We start from the raw sequence: 7,500 nt of genomic DNA, 5'->3' as shown, positions 1-7,500 counted from the left end.
CAAAGGCTACTTTGCTAGTACTTGCGAGGGGCGTAGTCAAGGAGCAAAGGCCGCACGTGATCTTAGAAGGGCTAAGTCCGTGACAAGTGGTATCAGAGCCCGGTTGGGTTCAATTCATCGCAAGTGATCATGGCAGGGCAAGATGCTGGTTCATCGGGTATGACGGAAGACCGCGGAAGGGATACCGCGCCTAACCAAGGCAAGAAGCGTCGGGATGCTAGCAAGACTCGAGGGGAAGGAACTTGGGAGCAAGTTATGGCAGAAGTATCCGAACGAGTTGAGAAGTCCGAGCATACTTTGGAGACATTGGAGGGCCATGTCTTGTCGGAACTTGAGTCAGTGAAGGAGGATATTCAAGAGATCCATGAAGCAATCGTAGCACGAGACGATCGTATCGCTCGACTTGAAGAGATGGTGGAATCCCTCCAAGCTTGCATCGAGGGGATGCGCGAAGATATGACGCTGTGCAAACGAGTTGCTACCATGGATGGAGGAAGCCAATCCGTTAAAGCTCCTAAGATCGAGTTGCCTAAGCCAATGAGCTTTGGTGGAAAGAGGGATACCAAGGAAGTCGAGAACTTCTTGTGGAAAATGGAAGTTTACTTTTAAGGTCTCAAATTACAAGATGAGACGACCAAGGTACGTACCGCTACTTTGTATCTTACTGATACTGCAATGTTGTGGTGGCGTCGCAAGCATGCGGACATAGAGAAAGGGTTGTGCCGAGTCGATACATGGGAAGAGTTCTCAAAGGAACTCAAGCGCCACTTTTATCCTGATAATGTGGTATAAGAGGCTCGTAAAAAGCTAAGGGAGCTAAAACATTGCACAACAATCCCTGAATATGTCAAGGAATTCACTACTCTTTTTCTTCAAATTCCAAAGATGGATGAAGAAGATCTCATCTTCCACTTCACCGATGGGTTACAACATTGGGCCAAGCAAGAGCTACAACGACGAGATCTCAAAACCTTGGATGATACTATTGCCGCCGCCGAATCTTTGTCCGAGTACCAACGTAGCAACGATGGTTTCAAGCAAAAGAAAGATTTAAGCAACTCGGGCAAAGGTGGGGGAGAAAAGAAGGAGTTCAAGAAGAGCTACTTCCAAGCTAAGACTGGCGACAAGAGGCCCGGGGACAAATGCAACGACTATGAAGACAAGAAAAAGGCTTTTGTCCCTAAAGGTGGTTGTTTTGTATGCAAAGGGCCTCATGCAATGAGTAACTGCCCAAAGCTCGGTTCTTTGTCGGCCATACTTGAAGGCGGTGAAGTTAATGGTGCGGAGGCCGAACACATGGGATCCGTCCAAATCCTAAATGCTTTGAAAGCCAAGCCATTGACCACTACATCAAGCAAGGGGCTCATGTACGTGGAAGCAAAGATCAATGGCAAACTTACTAAGGCAATGGTTGACACCAGAGCCACCCACAACTTCATTACTGAGAGTGAAGCAAAACGCTTGGGATTGCATGTCACTCAAGGTGCAGGATGGAACAAGACTGTGAATGCATCCGCTCGACGACTACATGGAGTTGCTAAGGATGTTGAGCTATCCTTGGGTACGTGGCACGGTCGAGTGGACCTCTCAGTGGAACCCCTTGACGATTTCAACTTCGTGCTGGGCATGGACTTCTTAAGAAAGGTAAGTGCTATTCCGATGCCTTACTTAGACTCTATGTGTATAATGGAGAAAGGGTCTCCATGCATGATACAAGCGACAAGTGCTCCACCCGAGGCAAGTCCAATGAAGCAATTGTCGGCTATGAAAGTAGCCAAAGGAGTGAAGAAAGGCGAACCCACGTTCTTGGCCACGTTACACTCGGGTGATGGCCTTGAAACTCCTTTGTTAGAGGAAGTTCCTACTAACATAAAAAAGGTTCTGGATGAGAACCAAGACGTGATGCCGGCAAAATTACCTAAGGATTTGCCACCACGGAGAGAAGTCGACCACAAGATCGAGTTGGAACCCGGTGCCAAGCCGCCCGCCATGGCACCCTATCGCATGACACCGCCCGAGCTAGAGGAGCTTCGGAAACAACTCACTGAGCTACTGGATACCAAACGTATCCGACCATCTAAAGCACCATATGGCGCTCCCGTACTTTTTCAAAAGAAGCAAGATGGCTCATTGAGGATGTGTGTGGACTACCGGGCGCTTAACAAGGTAACAATAAAAAACAAGTACCCCATCCCATTGATAGCTGATTTGTTTGATCGTCTTGGTCAAGCCAAGTACTACACAAAGATGGATTTACAAAAAGGGTACAATCAAGTTCGAATTGCCGATGGGGACGAGCCCAAGACAACATGCATCACTCGATATGGATCTTTTGAGTGGCTCGTCATGCCATTTGGCCTAACCAATGCCCCGACAACATTCTGTACACTCATGAACAAGATCTTCCACCCTTATCTTGACAAGTTCATGGTGGTGTACTTGGATGACATAGTCATCTATAGCCACACATTGGAGGAGCATGCCCAACACCTCCAAACAGTGTTCCAAGTCTTACGAGAGAACGAGCTCTATGTGAAGAAGGAAAAGTGTTCTTTTGCGCAAGAGACGGTTCAATTCTTGGGGCACACTATTGAGCATGGGAAGCTGAAAATGGACGAAAGCAAGGTTCGTGCCATCATGGATTGGGAACCGCCAACCAAGGTAACCGAACTCCATTCTTTCCTTGGGCTAGTTAATTACTATCGCAGGTTCATAAGAGGGTATTCCGCTAGAGCGGCACCGCTGACGGATCTTCTTAAGAAGAACCGACCATGGGGATGGTCGGACGCATGTGCCAAAGCCTTTGATGACTTAAAGGCAGCGGTAAGCAAGGAACCTGTCCTAGCTTTGCCAGACTTTGGCAAAGAGTTTGAAGTGCACACAGATGCTTATGATTTTGCTATTGGGGGAGTTCTAATGCAAGAAGGGCACCCCATAGCCTATGAAAGCCGGAAGCTCAACGAGACGGAGAAGCGATACACGGTACAAGAGAAGGAGATGACCGCCATCATCCACTGCCTAAGGGTGTGGCGACATTATTTGTTAGGGTCTCGGTTCTCCGTCAAGACTGATAACATTGCCACTAGCTACTTTCAGAGTCAGAAGAAGCTTAGTCCCAAGCAAGCTAGGTGGCAAGACTTCTTAGCCGAGTTCGACTTTGTGCTTGAGTACCGGCCAGGCAAAGCCAATGTAGTTGCCGATGCGCTAAGTCGGAAAGCAGAGTTGGCATCTATTAGTACTGCCTTAGGTGACCTGCCAGCACACATCAAAGAAGGATTGGAGCATGAACCCATGGCCAAGGAGTTGACCAAGCTTGTCAAGCAAGGGAAGACTCGGCAATTCTGGCTTGAAGATGGGCTTCTATATACAAAGGGACGTCGACTCTATGTGCCAAAGTGGGGGAATCTGAGGAAAGATCTAATCCGCGAGTGCCATGACACCAAATGGGCCGGCCATCCAGGGCAAAAACGCACAAGGGCCTTGTTGGAAGCATCATACTATTGGCCGCAAATGAGAGACCAAGTCGAACTATATGTCAAGACATGCTTGGTCTGTCAACAAGACAAGGTCGTGACAAAGCAACCGGCGGGACTGCATGAGCCACTACCTACTGCAGAGCGTCCATGGGAATCTATTACTATGGACTTCATTAGCGCCTTGCCGAAGTCCAATGGGTTTGGTTCGATCATGGTGGTGATCGATAGATTCACTAAGTATGGAACATTCATTCCATGCCCAAAGGATTGCACTGCCGAGGAAGCTGCAAGGATATTCCTCAAGAATGTAGTCAAGTACTGGGGGTTACCAAGACACATCATAAGCGACAGGGACCCTCGATTCACAGGCCGACTCTGGACGGAACTCTTCAAACTCCTTGGGTCGGAGCTACATTTCTCTACAAGCTTTCACCCGCAAACTGATGGCCAAACCGAGCGGGTAAATGCCTTGTTGGAATGCTACTGGAGGCACTTTGTGAGTGCCAACCAACGAGACTGGGCGAAGCTCATGGATGTGGCACAATTCTCTTACAACTTACAACAAAGTGAGGCCACTGGGAAGAGCCCATTCGAGCTAGTCAAGGGGCAACAACCGACTACTCCACATACATTGCAAATATCTTTTAAGGGACAAAGCCCCGCCGCGACAAAGATGGCTAAGTGTTGGAGCGAGCACATGGACTTGGCGCAAGTACACTTAGAGAAGGCCCAACAGCGCATGAAGAAATGGGCCGATGCAAAGAGAAGGCAACAAGAGTACTCCATCGGAGATGAAGTACTCATCAAGCTCTTGCCACATCAATTCAAAGCCTTCCGAGGGATACACAAGGGTCTAATCCGGAAGTATGAAGGACCCTTTACGATAATTGCAAGGGTTGGGAAGGTATCCTATCATCTCGACCTCCCCAACACATTGAAGATTCATCCGGTCTTCCATGTGAGCATGTTAAAGCCTTATTATCCAGATGAGGAAGACACTAGCCGAGGCGATTCTCACCGAGAACCTCCTGTAGTAACAACTTCCTTTGACAAAGACGTTGAAGAGGTGCTTGCCAAACGCATTGAGCGGAGACGTGGAGTGCAACCCAGCACTCAATATCTGATCAAATGGAAGGGATTGCCAAAGTTCGAGGCAACATGGGAAACAAAACATGACTTGTGGCAGTTCAAAGAACTACTCCATCAATTTGAGGAGACGAGGGCGTCAGCCGAATAGGTGGGGGAGAATGTCACAACCGGAACCTTCTTTCACATTTCGGAAGATTCTAGAGCTTGGTGCAAGGTAGAGGTTGTTCATTTTATAGAAAGTCTCTACAATATTCAAGATATAGGCTTATGTAGAACTCTCTAGAATACACTTGTATATAAATGACTTGTATAGAAACTTGTAGAAAGTAGACTCTAGATTAGTGTAGATGGAAGAATCTAGAATCATGTAGATTGTAGGGAGCTCAACTATAAAATGGTGATAGCCCTCATTTGTAAACCACCAAGTTGGAAATCAATACAAAGTATTCTCCAAGCTCTCTTGTGTTCTTACTCAAACACTTACACACACACTTGTGCAACAAAGGCTGCTTTGCTAGTACTCGCGAGGGGCGTAGTCAAGGAGCAAAGGCCGCACGTGATCTTAGAAGGGCTAAGTCCGTGACACTATGCTCTGAATACATTAGCATGGGATAACATTATAGGATTTTGGTCCTATTACGTTGGCATTCGGGATCGGAGTAATGATTAACAGGGACAGTCGGGGGCATTAGTATTTCATAGTCAGAGGTGAAATTCTTGGATTTATGAAAGACGATCAACTGCGAAAGCATTTGCCAAGGATGTTTTTATTAATCAAGATCAAAATTTGGGGGCTCGAAGACGATCAGATACCGTCCTAGTCTCGACCATAAACGATGCCGACCAGGGATCGGCGGATGTTACTTTATGGACTCCGCCAGCACCTTATGAGAAATCAAAGTCTTTGGGTTCCAGGGGGAGTATGGTCGCAAGGCTGAAACTTAAAGGAATTGATGGAAGGGCACCACCAGGAGTGGAGCCTGTGGCTTAATTTGACTCAACACGGGGAAACTTACCAGGTCCAGACATAGTAAGGATTGACAGACTGAGAGCTCTTTCTTTTTTTTTCTTGATATGAACACATATCAATAGATGGTAAATAAAGAAGTACAAATACACTGGGCATACCCAGGGATCCGAAATCAATGTATCAACAATAAAATCAAAATACTAAACAAACCCATACAAAAATAGCCAACCCAACCCAATACCTTTACATATAACCAGACAAACCAGAACTAGGTATGGAGGCTAGTAGGCCAATTGTTCTGAGTGCATTCAAGAGAGTAGCAGAGTGCAGCCAACCATCATATCCAGCTGGGCTCGAAGATTGGCGCCATCAAAGTCATCAACAGTAACTCTCGTAGCCGCAAACTAGGAGTAGAGGCTAGGAGGCCACACGATCTGAGTGTAACCATAAATAGCACGAAGCAATAGCAGAGGAAGATGTCCACGCAAATGCATGATGATGATAGGAAAGTCAAAGTATTTGCCAAACATCATGCACAGGGACGTACAACTACACTGGGCATACCCAGGGATGTACAACTACACTGAGCATACTCAGGAACTTACAACTACTCTGGGCATACCCAAAAACCAGAAAACATTCAAAGATAGGACCCAAAATGTCAATGTAATAAAGCCAGAATGAAAGATAAAATCGAGCTATGCAGAGGCTAGTAAGAATGAGAGATCCTCAGTAAGCAAGTAGTACAATAGTATCAACTCAACCCCTCCTCAATCCATACAGTCAAGAGAGCTCTAGCAGATGTAAAAAGGAGCCATGCCGTAAATTTAGAGACTCAAGGCACGGTGAATGTGAATAATAATCTTTCTGATGATAGCATCAATATCAGGACGTTCAGCTTCAAAGATTGCTCAGTTCCGAGCCCCCATAAGTGGTACAAGACTGCAGCTACTCCTGCCTGGTATCTCCTTTTGTTCATCATTGTTCCCCTGTAAAACCTGCGCATAAATCTAAGCAAACCCATCAAAGAACTAACCTGATATTGAATACCCAGCCAGTCCCACAATCGGGCCCAAATCCATCTTGAAACCGTACACTCGAAGAATAAGTGTTGCGCATCTTCAGTATGTGTTCCGCAAAACGCACAAGATTTGTCAGGGATATAAGGTTGCCGATCTTTGGTTAAGCATTTACCATGGGCAATAAGCCAAAAAATAATTCTATGTTTGGGAAGGATGTATGGTCTCCACACAATGGGCTTCCAAGGCCACCTCCCCTGGCCTATAAAGAAGCTGTTGTACAACTGAGCTAACCCATATTTCTTGCCAAACCATATCTCCAACTGAATAGCCGCCCCTTCCCAATTACCAAACTTAAGGGCCAATTCATCCCAGATCTCCACTAATTTCTTAATTAGGCTGGTATCATCTTTCCTGATTGTCCAATCCATGACATTATCCCAGTAGTAGTGGTTAATCCATTTTACCCACAGAGAATCTTTTTTCTTAGGGATATCCCAAAGCGTCTTTGCAAGCAACGTCTTATTCTAGATTCTCAAATCTTTAAGCCCCAACCCACCATCATTAATAGGAGAACAAACTTTACGCCAAGAGATAGGGGGGTGCTTGCTAGTCCACATAAAGCTTCTACATGTCTTTTCAATCTTGTCTATTACCCCGCAAGAGATAGGCAAGATAGAAAGCCAGAAACATTCCACACCCTGTACAATCGATCGGATCAGTTCCAACTTGCCTGCATAGGAAAGGGTATGTCTGGGCCAAGCAGCCACTTTCTTGGCGATGGTTCCACCAACCCACTGTAGTCTCTCTCTGTCAATCGCCCTGCTGCCAAAGGGATTCCCAAGTAACGGAAGGGAAAGGAACCCTCTTGGTATCCACTCATCCTAATAATGTCCCTTCTAATTGGCTCCTTAACTGCTGCCAAGAAGATATTCTATGGGTGGTG

This window comes from Henckelia pumila, chromosome 3, assembly GCF_033568475.1.
Source record: "Henckelia pumila isolate YLH828 chromosome 3, ASM3356847v2, whole genome shotgun sequence".
NCBI lineage: Eukaryota > Viridiplantae > Streptophyta > Magnoliopsida > Lamiales > Gesneriaceae > Henckelia > Henckelia pumila.
The sequence above is the reverse complement of the archived record's forward strand: the minus strand, read 5'-3'. Positions refer to the sequence as shown.